Source organism: Amblyomma mixtum, chromosome 1 (genome assembly GCF_055824585.1).
Source record: "Amblyomma mixtum isolate Tamu chromosome 1, ASM5582458v1, whole genome shotgun sequence".
NCBI lineage: Eukaryota > Metazoa > Arthropoda > Arachnida > Ixodida > Ixodidae > Amblyomma > Amblyomma mixtum.
The window spans coordinates 50,256,297-50,267,237 of NC_143012.1; positions in this window are offsets into that span (position 1 = coordinate 50,256,297).

Below are 10,941 nucleotides of genomic sequence, written 5' to 3' on the forward strand. Positions count from 1 at the left end.
AGCGCGAAAGAAGAAGCCCGAAGGCGAAACGGGGAAGACAGGAAAGAGCGCTGGCTAGTTGGTCCATTCTGACATTAGTGAAAACAGCGCGAAAGAAGAAACCCGAAGGCGAAAGGAGAAAGTGACAGGAAAGAGCGCTGGTTAGTTGGTCCATTCTGACATTAGCGAAAACAGCGCGAAAGAAGAAGCGCGAAGGCGAAAGGAGGAAGTGACAGGAAATAGCGCTGGCTAGTTGGTCCATTCTGACATTAGTGAAAACAGCGCGAAAGAAGAAGCCCGAAGGCGAAAGGAGGAAGTGACAGGAAAGAGCGCTGGCTAGTTGGTCCATTCTGACATTAGTGAAAAAAGCGCGAAAGATGAAGCCCGAAGGCGAAACGAGGAAGACAGGAAAGAGCGCTGGCTAGTTGGTCCATTCTGACATTAGTGAAAACAGCGCGAAAGAAGAAACCCGAAGGCGAAAGGAGAAAGTGACAGGAAAGAGCGCTGGTTAGTTGGTCCATTCTGACATTAGCGAAAACAGCGCGAAAGAAGAAGCGCGAAGGCGAAAGGAGGAAGTGACAGGAAATAGCGCTGGCTAGTTGGTCCATTCTGACATTAGTGAAAACAGCGCGAAAGAAGAAGCCCGAAGGCGAAACGAGGAATTGACAGGAAAGAGCGCTGGCTAGTTGGTCCATTCTGACATTAGTGAAAATAGCGCGAAAGAAGAAGCCCGAAGGCGAAAGGAGAAAGTGACAGGAAAGAGCGCTGGCTAGTTGGTCCATTCTGACATTAGTGAAAACAGCGCGAAAGATGAAGCACGATGGCGAAACGAGGAAGACAGGAAAGAGCGCTGGCTAGTTGGTCCATTCCGACATTAGTGAAAACAGCGCGAAAGAAGAAGCCCGAAGACGAAACGAGGAAGTGACAGGAAAGAGCGCTGGCTAGTTGGTCCATTCTGACATTAGTGAAAACAGCGCGAAAGAAGAAGCCCGAAGGCGAAACGAGGAAGTGACAGGAAAGAGCGCTGCCTAGTTGGTCCATTCTGACATTAGTGAAAAAAGCGCAAAAGATGAAGACCGAAGGCGAAACGGGGAAGACAGGAAAGAGCGCAGGCTAGTTGGTCCATTCTGTTATTAGTGAAAACAGCGCGAAAGAAGAAACCCGAAAGCGAAAGGAGGAAGTGACAGGAAAGAGCGCTGGTTAGTTGGTCCATTCTGACATTAGCGAAAACAGCGCGAAAGAAGAAGCGCGAAGGCGAAAGGAGAAAGTGACAGGAAAGAGCGCTGGCTAGTTGGTCCATTCTGACATTAGTGAAAACAGCGCGAAAGAAGAAGCCCGAAGGCGAAACGAGGAAGTGACAGGAAAGAGCGCTGGCTAGTTGGTCCATTCTGACATTAGTGAAAAAAGCGCGAAAGATGAAGCCCGAAGGCGAAACGGGGAAGACAGGAAAGAGCGCTGGCTAGTTGGTCCATTCTGACATTAGTGAAAGCAGCGCGAAAGAAGAAACCCGAAGGCGAAAGGAGAAAGTGACAGGAAAGAGCGCTGGCTAGTTGGTTCATTCTGACATTAGTGAAAACAGCGCGAAAGAAAAAGCCCGAAGGCGAAACGAGGAAGCGACAGGAAAGAGCGCTGGCTAGTTGGTCCATTGTAACATTAGTGAAAACAGCGCGAAAGAAGAAGCGCGAAGGCGAAACGAGGAAGTGACAGGAAAGAGCGCTGCCTAGTTGGTCCATTCTGACATTAGTGAAAACAGCGCGAAAGAAGAAGCCCGAAGGCGAAACGAGGAATTGACAGGAAAGAGCGCTGGCTAGTTGGTCCATTCTGACATTAGTGAAAACAGCGCGAAAGAAGAAGCGCGAAGGCGAAACGAGGAAGTGACAGGAAAGAGCGCTGCCTAGTTGGTCCATTCTGACATTAGTGAAAACATCGCGAAAGAAGCCCGAAGGCGAAACGAGGAAGTGACAGGAAAGAGCGCTGGCTAGTTGGTCCATTCTAACATTAGTGAAAACAGCGCGAAAGATGAAGCCCGAAGGCGAAACGAGGAAGACAGGAAAGGGCGCTGGCTAGTTGGTCCAGTCTGACATTAGTGAAAACAGCGCGAAAGAAGAAGCCCGAAGCCGAAGCGAGAAAGTGACAGGAAAGAGCGCTGGCTATTTGGTCCATTCTGACATTAGTGAAAAGAGCGCGAAAGAAGAAGCCCGAAGGCGAAACGAGGAAGTGACAGGAAAGAGCGCTGGCTAGTTGGTTCATTCTGACATTAGTGAAAACAGCGCGAAAGAAGAAGCCCGAAGGCGAAACGAGGAAGCGACAGGAAAGAGCGCTGGCTAGTTGGTCCATTGTAACATTAGTGAAAACAGCGCGAAAGAAGAAGCGCGAAGGCGAAACGAGGAAGTGACAGGAAAGAGCGCTGCCTAGTTGGTCCATTCTGACATTAGTGAAAACAGCGCGAAAGAAGAAGCCCGAAGGCGAAACGAGGAATTGACAGGAAAGAGCGCTGGCTAGTTGGTCCATTCTGACATTAGTGAAAACAGCGCGAAAGATGAAGCCCGAAGGCGAAACGGGGAAGACAGGAAAGAGCGCTGGCTAGTTGGTCCATTCTGACATTAGTGAAAACAGCGCTAAAGAAGAAGCCCGAAGGCGAAAGGAGAAAGTGACAGGAAAGAGCGCTGGTTAGTTGGTCCATTCTGACATTAGCGAAAACAGCGCGAAAGAAGAAGCGCGAAGGCGAAAGGAGGAAGTGACAGGAAAGAGCGCTGGCTAGTTGGTCCATTCTGACATTAGTGAAAACAGCGCGAAAGAAGAAGCCCGAAGGCGAAACGAGGAAGTCACAGGAAAGAGCGCTGACTAGTTGGTCCATTCTGACATTAGTGAAAACAGCGCGAAAGATGAAGCCCGAAGGCGAAACGAGGAAGACAGGAAAGAGCGCTGGCTAGTTGGTCCATTCTGACATTAGTGAAAACAGCGCGAAAGAAGAAGCGCGAAGGCGAAAGGAGAAAGTGACAGGAAAGAGCGCTGGCTAGGTGTCCATTCTGACATTAGCGAAAACAGCGCGAAAGAAGAAGCCCGAAGGCGAAAGGAGAAAGTGACAGGAAAGAGCGCTGGGTAGTTGGTCCATTCTGACATTAGTGAAAACAGCGCGAAAGAAGAAGCCCGAAGGCGAAACGAGGAAGTGACAGGAAAGAGCGCTGGCTAGTTGGTCCATTCTGACATTAGTGAAAAGAGCGCGAAAGAAGAAGCGCGAAGGCGAAACGAGGAAGTGACAGGAAAGAGCGCTGCCTAGTTGGTCCATTCTGATATTAGTGAAAACAGCGCGAAAGAAGAAGCCCGAAGGCGAAACGAGGAAGTGACAGGAAAGAGCGCTGGCTAGTTGGTCCATTCTGACATTAGTGAAAACAGCGCGAAAGATGAAGCCCGAAGGCGAAACGAGGAAGTGACAGGAAAGAGCGCTGCCTAGTTGGTCCATTCTGACATTAGTGAAAACAGCGCGAAAGAAGAAGCCCGAAGGCGAAACTAGGAAGTCACAGGAAAGAGCGCTGACTAGTTGGTCCATTCTGACATTAGTGAAAACAGCGCGAAAGAAGAAGCCCGAAGGCGAAAGCAGAAAGTGACAGGAAAGAGCGCTGGCTAGTTGGTCCATTCTGACATTAGTGAAAACAGCGCGAAAGATGAAGCCCGAAGGCGAAACGAGGAAGACAGGAAAGAGCGCTGGCTAGTTGGTCCATTCTGACATTAGTGAAAACAGCGCGAAAGAAGAAGCGCGAAGGCGAAAGGAGAAAGTGACAGGAAAGAGCGCTGGCTAGTTGGTCCATTCTGACATTAGCGAAAACAGCGCGAAAGAAGAAGCCCGAAGGCGAAACGAGGAAGACAGGAAAGAGCGCTGGCTAGTTGGTCCATTCTGACATTAGTGAAAACAGCGCGAAAGAAGAAGCCCGAAGGCGAAACGAGGAAGTGACAGGAAAGAGCGCTGCCTAGTTGGTCCATTCTGACATTAGTGAAAACAGCGCGAAAGAAAAAGCCCGAAGGCGAAACGAGGAAGTGACAGTAAAGAGCGCTGGCCAGTTGGTTCATTCTGACATTAGTGAAAACAGCGCGAAAGAAGAAGCCCGAAAGCGAAACGAGGAAGTGACAGGAAAGAGCGCTGGCTAGTTGGTCCATTCTGACATTAGTGAAAACAGCGCGAAAGAAGAAGCGCGAAGGCGAAACGAGGAAGTGACAGGAAAGAGCGCTGCCTAGTTGGTCCATTCTGACATTAGTGAAAACAGCGCGAAAGAAGAAGCCCGAAGGCGAAACGAGGAAGTGACAGGAAAGAGCGCTGGCTAGTTGGTCCATTCTGACATTAGTGAAAAAAGCGCAAAAGATGAAGACCGAAGGCGAAACGGGGAAGACAGGAAAGAGCGCTGGCTAGTTGGTCCATTCTGTTATTAGTGAAAACAGCGCGAAAGAAGAAACCCGAAAGCGAAAGGAGAAAGTGACAGGAAAGAGCGCTGGTTAGTTGGTCCATTCTGACATTAGCGAAAACAGCGCGAAAGAAGAAGCGCGAAGGCGAAAGGAGAAAGTGACAGGAAAGAGCGCTGGCTAGTTGGTCCATTCTGACATTAGTGAAAAAAGCGCAAAAGATGAAGACCGAAGGCGAAACGGGGAAGACAGGAAAGAGCGCTGGCTAGTTGGTCCATTCTGTTATTAGTGAAAACAGCGCGAAAGAAGAAACCCGAAAGCGAAAGGAGAAAGTGACAGGAAAGAGCGCTGGTTAGTTGGTCCATTCTGACATTAGCGAAAACAGCGCGAAAGAAGCGCGAAGGCGAAAGGAGAAAGTGACAGGAAAGAGCGCTGGCTAGTTGGTCCATTCTGACATTAGTGAAAACAGCGCGAAAGAAGAAGCCCGAAGGCGAAACGAGGAAGTGACAGGAAAGAGCGCTGGCTAGTTGGTCCATTCTGACATTAGTGAAAAAAGCGCGAAAGATGAAGCCCGAAGGCGAAACGGGGAAGACAGGAAAGAGCGCTGGCTAGTTGGTCCATTCTGACATTAGTGAAAGCAGCGCGAAAGAAGAAACCCGAAGGCGAAAGGAGAAAGTGACAGGAAAGAGCGCTGGCTAGTTGGTTCATTCTGACATTAGTGAAAACAGCGCGAAAGAAGAAGCCCGAAGGCGAAACGAGGAAGCGACAGGAAAGAGCGCTGGCTAGTTGGTCCATTGTAACATTAGTGAAAACAGCGCGAAAGAAGAAGCGCGAAGGCGAAACGAGGAAGTGACAGGAAAGAGCGCTGCCTAGTTGGTCCATTCTGACATTAGTGAAAACAGCGCGAAAGAAGAAGCCCGAAGGCGAAACGAGGAATTGACAGGAAAGAGCGCTGGCTAGTTGGTCCATTCTGACATTAGTGAAAACAGCGCGAAAGAAGAAGCGCGAAGGCGAAACGAGGAAGTGACAGGAAAGAGCGCTGCCTAGTTGGTCCATTCTGACATTAGTGAAAACATCGCGAAAGAAGAAGCCCGAAGGCGAAACGAGGAAGTGACAGGAAAGAGCGCTGGCTAGTTGGTCCATTCTGACATTAGTGAAAACAGCGCGAAAGATGAAGCCCGAAGGCGAAACGAGGAAGACAGGAAAGGGCGCTGGCTAGTTGGTCCAGTCTGACATTAGTGAAAACAGCGCGAAAGAAGAAGCCTGAAGGCGAAGCGAGAAAGTGACAGGAAAGAGCGCTGGCTAGTTGGTCCATTCTGACATTAGTGAAAAGAGCGCGAAAGAAGAAGCCCGAAGGCGAAACGAGGAAGTGACAGGAAAGAGCGCTGGCTAGTTGGTTCATTCTGACATTAGTGAAAACAGCGCGAAAGAAGAAGCCCGAAGGCGAAACGAGGAAGCGACAGGAAAGAGCGCTGGCTAGTTGGTCCATTGTAACATTAGTGAAAACAGCGCGAAAGAAGAAGCGCGAAGGCGAAACGAGGAAGTGACAGGAAAGAGCACTGCCTAGTTGGTCCATTCTGACATTAGTGAAAACAGCGCGAAAGAAGAAGCCCGAAGGCGAAACGAGGAATTGACAGGAAAGAGCGCTGGCTAGTTGGTCCATTCTGACATTAGTGAAAACAGCGCGAAAGATGAAGCCCGAAGGCGAAACGGGGAAGACAGGAAAGAGCGCTGGCTAGTTGGTCCATTCTGACATTAGTGAAAACAGCGCTAAAGAAGAAGCCCGAAGGCGAAAGGAGAAAGTGACAGGAAAGAGCGCTGGTTAGTTGGTCCATTCTGACATTAGCGAAAACAGCGCGAAAGAAGCGCGAAGGCGAAAGGAGGAAGTGACAGGAAAGAGCGCTGGCTAGTTGGTCCATTCTGACATTAGTGAAAACAGCGCGAAAGAAGAAGCCCGAAGGCGAAACGAGGAAGTCACAGGAAAGAGTGCTGACTAGTTGGTCCATTCTGACATTAGTGAAAACAGCGCGAAAGATGAAGCCCGAAGGCGAAACGAGGAAGACAGGAAAGAGCGCTGGCTAGTTGGTCCATTCTGACATTAGTGAAAACAGCGCGAAAGAAGAAGCGCGAAGGCGAAAGGAGAAAGTGACAGGAAAGAGCGCTGGCTAGTTGGTCCATTCTGACATTAGCGAAAACAGCGCGAAAGAAGAAGCCCGAAGGCGAAAGGAGAAAGTGACAGGAAAGAGCACTGGCTAGTTGGTCCATTCTGACATTAGTGAAAACAGCGCGAAAGAAGAAGCCCGAAGGCGAAACGAGGAAGTGACAGGAAAGAGCGCTGGCTAGTTGGTCCATTCTGACATTAGTGAAAACAGCGCGAAAGAAGAAGCCCGAAGGCGAAACGAGGAAGTCACAGGAAAGAGCGCTGACTAGTTGGTCCATTCTGACATTAGTGAAAACAGCGCGAAAGATGAAGCCCGAAGGCGAAACGAGGAAGACAGGAAAGAGCGCTGGCTAGTTGGTCCATTCTGACATTAGTGAAAACAGCGCGAAAGAAGAAGCGCGAAGGCGAAAGGAGAAAGTGACAGGAAAGAGCGCTGGCTAGTTGGTCCATTCTGACATTAGCGAAAACAGCGCGAAAGAAGAAGCCCGAAGGCGAAAGGAGAAAGTGACAGGAAAGAGCACTGGCTAGTTGGTCCATTCTGACATTAGTGAAAACAGCGCGAAAGAAGAAGCCCGAAGGCGAAACGAGGAAGTGACAGGAAAGAGCGCTGGCTAGTTGGTCCATTCTGACATTAGTGAAAAGAGCGCGAAAGAAGAAGCGCGAAGGCGAAACGAGGAAGTGACAGGAAAGAGCGCTGCCTAGTTGGTCCATTCTGATATTAGTGAAAACAGCGCGAAAGAAGAAGCCCGAAGGCGAAACGAGGAAGTGACAGGAAAGAGCGCTGGCTAGTTGGTCCATTCTGACATTAGTGAAAACAGCGCGAAAGATGAAGCCCGAAGGCGAAACGAGGAAGTGACAGGAAAGAGCGCTGCCTAGTTGGTCCATTCTGACATTAGTGAAAACAGCGCGAAAGAAAAAGCCCGAAGGCGAAACGAGGAAGTGACAGTAAAGAGCGCTGGCCAGTTGGTTCATTCTGACATTAGTGAAAACAGCGCGAAAGAAGAAGCCCGAAAGCGAAACGAGGAAGTGACAGGAAAGAGCGCTGGCTAGTTGGTCCATTCTGACATTAGTGAAAACAGCGCGAAAGAAGAAGCGCGAAGGCGAAACGAGGAAGTGACAGGAAAGAGCGCTGTCTAGTTGGTCCATTCTGACATTAGTGAAAACAGCGCGAAAGAAGAAGCCCGAAGGCGAAACGAGGAAGTGACAGGAAAGAGCGCTGGCTAGTTGGTCCATTCTGTTATTAGTGAAAACAGCGCGAAAGAAGAAACCCGAAAGCGAAAGGAGAAAGTGACAGGAAAGAGCGCTGGTTAGTTGGTCCATTCTGACATTAGCGAAAACAGCGCGAAAGAAGAAGCGCGAAGGCGAAAGGAGAAAGTGACAGGAAAGAGCGCTGGCTAGTTGGTCCATTCTGACATTAGTGAAAAAAGCGCAAAAGATGAAGACCGAAGGCGAAACGGGGAAGACAGGAAAGAGCGCTGGCTAGTTGGTCCATTCTGTTATTAGTGAAAACAGCGCGAAAGAAGAAACCCGAAAGCGAAAGGAGAAAGTGACAGGAAAGAGCGCTGGTTAGTTGGTCCATTCTGACATTAGCGAAAACAGCGCGAAAGAAGAAGCGCGAAGGCGAAAGGAGAAAGTGACAGGAAAGAGCGCTGGCTAGTTGGTCCATTCTGACATTAGTGAAAACAGCGCGAAAGAAGAAGCCCGAAGGCGAAACGAGGAAGTGACAGGAAAGAGCGCTGGCTAGTTGGTCCATTCTGACATTAGTGAAAAAAGCGCGAAAGATGAAGCCCGAAGGCGAAACGGGGAAGACAGGAAAGAGCGCTGGCTAGTTGGTCCATTCTGACATTAGTGAAAGCAGCGCGAAAGAAGAAACCCGAAGGCGAAAGGAGAAAGTGACAGGAAAGAGCGCTGGCTAGTTGGTTCATTCTGACATTAGTGAAAACAGCGCGAAAGAAGAAGCCCGAAGGCGAAACGAGGAAGCGACAGGAAAGAGCGCTGGCTAGTTGGTCCATTGTAACATTAGTGAAAACAGCGCGAAAGAAGAAGCGCGAAGGCGAAACGAGGAAGTGACAGGAAAGAGCGCTGCCTAGTTGGTCCATTCTGACATTAGTGAAAACAGCGCGAAAGAAGAAGCCCGAAGGCGAAACGAGGAATTGACAGGAAAGAGCGCTGGCTAGTTGGTCCATTCTGACATTAGTGAAAACAGCGCGAAAGAAGAAGCGCGAAGGCGAAACGAGGAAGTGACAGGAAAGAGCGCTGCCTAGTTGGTCCATTCTGACATTAGTGAAAACATCGCGAAAGAAGAAGCCCGAAGGCGAAACGAGGAAGTGACAGGAAAGAGCGCTGGCTAGTTGGTCCATTCTGACATTAGTGAAAACAGCGCGAAAGATGAAGCCCGAAGGCGAAACGAGGAAGACAGGAAAGGGCGCTGGCTAGTTGGTCCAGTCTGACATTAGTGAAAACAGCGCGAAAGAAGAAGCCTGAAGGCGAAGCGAGAAAGTGACAGGAAAGAGCGCTGGCTAGTTGGTCCATTCTGACATTAGTGAAAAGAGCGCGAAAGAAGAAGCCCGAAGGCGAAACGAGGAAGTGACAGGAAAGAGCGCTGGCTAGTTGGTTCATTCTGACATTAGTGAAAACAGCGCGAAAGAAGAAGCCCGAAGGCGAAACGAGGAAGCGACAGGAAAGAGCGCTGGCTAGTTGGTCCATTGTAACATTAGTGAAAACAGCGCGAAAGAAGAAGCGCGAAGGCGAAACGAGGAAGTGACAGGAAAGAGCACTGCCTAGTTGGTCCATTCTGACATTAGTGAAAACAGCGCGAAAGAAGAAGCCCGAAGGCGAAACGAGGAATTGACAGGAAAGAGCGCTGGCTAGTTGGTCCATTCTGACATTAGTGAAAACAGCGCGAAAGATGAAGCCCGAAGGCGAAACGGGGAAGACAGGAAAGAGCGCTGGCTAGTTGGTCCATTCTGACATTAGTGAAAACAGCGCTAAAGAAGAAGCCCGAAGGCGAAAGGAGAAAGTGACAGGAAAGAGCGCTGGTTAGTTGGTCCATTCTGACATTAGCGAAAACAGCGCGAAAGAAGAAGCGCGAAGGCGAAAGGAGGAAGTGACAGGAAAGAGCGCTGGCTAGTTGGTCCATTCTGACATTAGTGAAAACAGCGCGAAAGAAGAAGGCCGAAGGCGAAACGAGGAAGTCACAGGAAAGAGTGCTGACTAGTTGGTCCATTCTGACATTAGTGAAAACAGCGCGAAAGATGAAGCCCGAAGGCGAAACGAGGAAGACAGGAAAGAGCGCTGGCTAGTTGGTCCATTCTGACATTAGTGAAAGCAGCGCGAAATAAGAAGCGCGAAGGCGAAAGGAGAAAGTGACAGGAAAGAGCGCTGGCTAGTTGGTCCATTCTGACATTAGCGAAAACAGCGCGAAAGAAGAAGCCCGAAGGCGAAAGGAGAAAGTGACAGGAAAGAGCACTGGCTAGTTGGTCCATTCTGACATTAGTGAAAACAGCGCGAAAGAAGAAGCCCGAAGGCGAAACGAGGAAGTGACAGGAAAGAGCGCTGGCTAGTTGGTCCATTCTGACATTAGTGAAAACAGCGCGAAAGAAGAAGCCCGAAGGCGAAACGAGGAAGTCACAGGAAAGAGCGCTGACTAGTTGGTCCATTCTGACATTAGTGAAAACAGCGCGAAAGATGAAGCCCGAAGGCGAAACGAGGAAGACAGGAAAGAGCGCTGGCTAGTTGGTCCATTCTGACATTAGTGAAAACAGCGCGAAAGAAGAAGCGCGAAGGCGAAAGGAGAAAGTGACAGGAAAGAGCGCTGGCTAGTTGGTCCATTCTGACACTAGCGAAAACAGCGCGAAAGAAGAAGCCCGAAGGCGAAAGGAGAAAGTGACAGGAAAGAGCACTGGCTAGTTGGTCCATTCTGACATTAGTGAAAACAGCGCGAAAGAAGAAGCCCGAAGGCGAAACGAGGAAGTGACAGGAAAGAGCGCTGGCTAGTTGGTCCATTCTGACATTAGTGAAAAGAGCGCGAAAGAAGAAGCGCGAAGGCGAAACGAGGAAGTGACAGGAAAGAGCGCTGCCTAGTTGGTCCATTCTGATATTAATGAAAACAGCGCGAAAGAAGAAGCCCGAAGGCGAAACGAGGAAGTGACAGGAAAGAGCGCTGGCTAGTTGGTCCATTCTGACATTAGTGAAAACAGCGCGAAAGATGAAGCCCGAAGGCGAAACGAGGAAGTGACAGGAAAGAGCGCTGCCTAGTTGGTCCATTCTGACATTAGTGAAAACAGCGCGAAAGAAGAAGCCCGAAGGCGAAACTAGGAAGTCACAGGAAAGAGCGCTGACTAGTTGGTCCATTCTGACATTAGTGAAAACAGCGCGAAAGAAGAAGCCCGAAGGCGAAAGCAGAA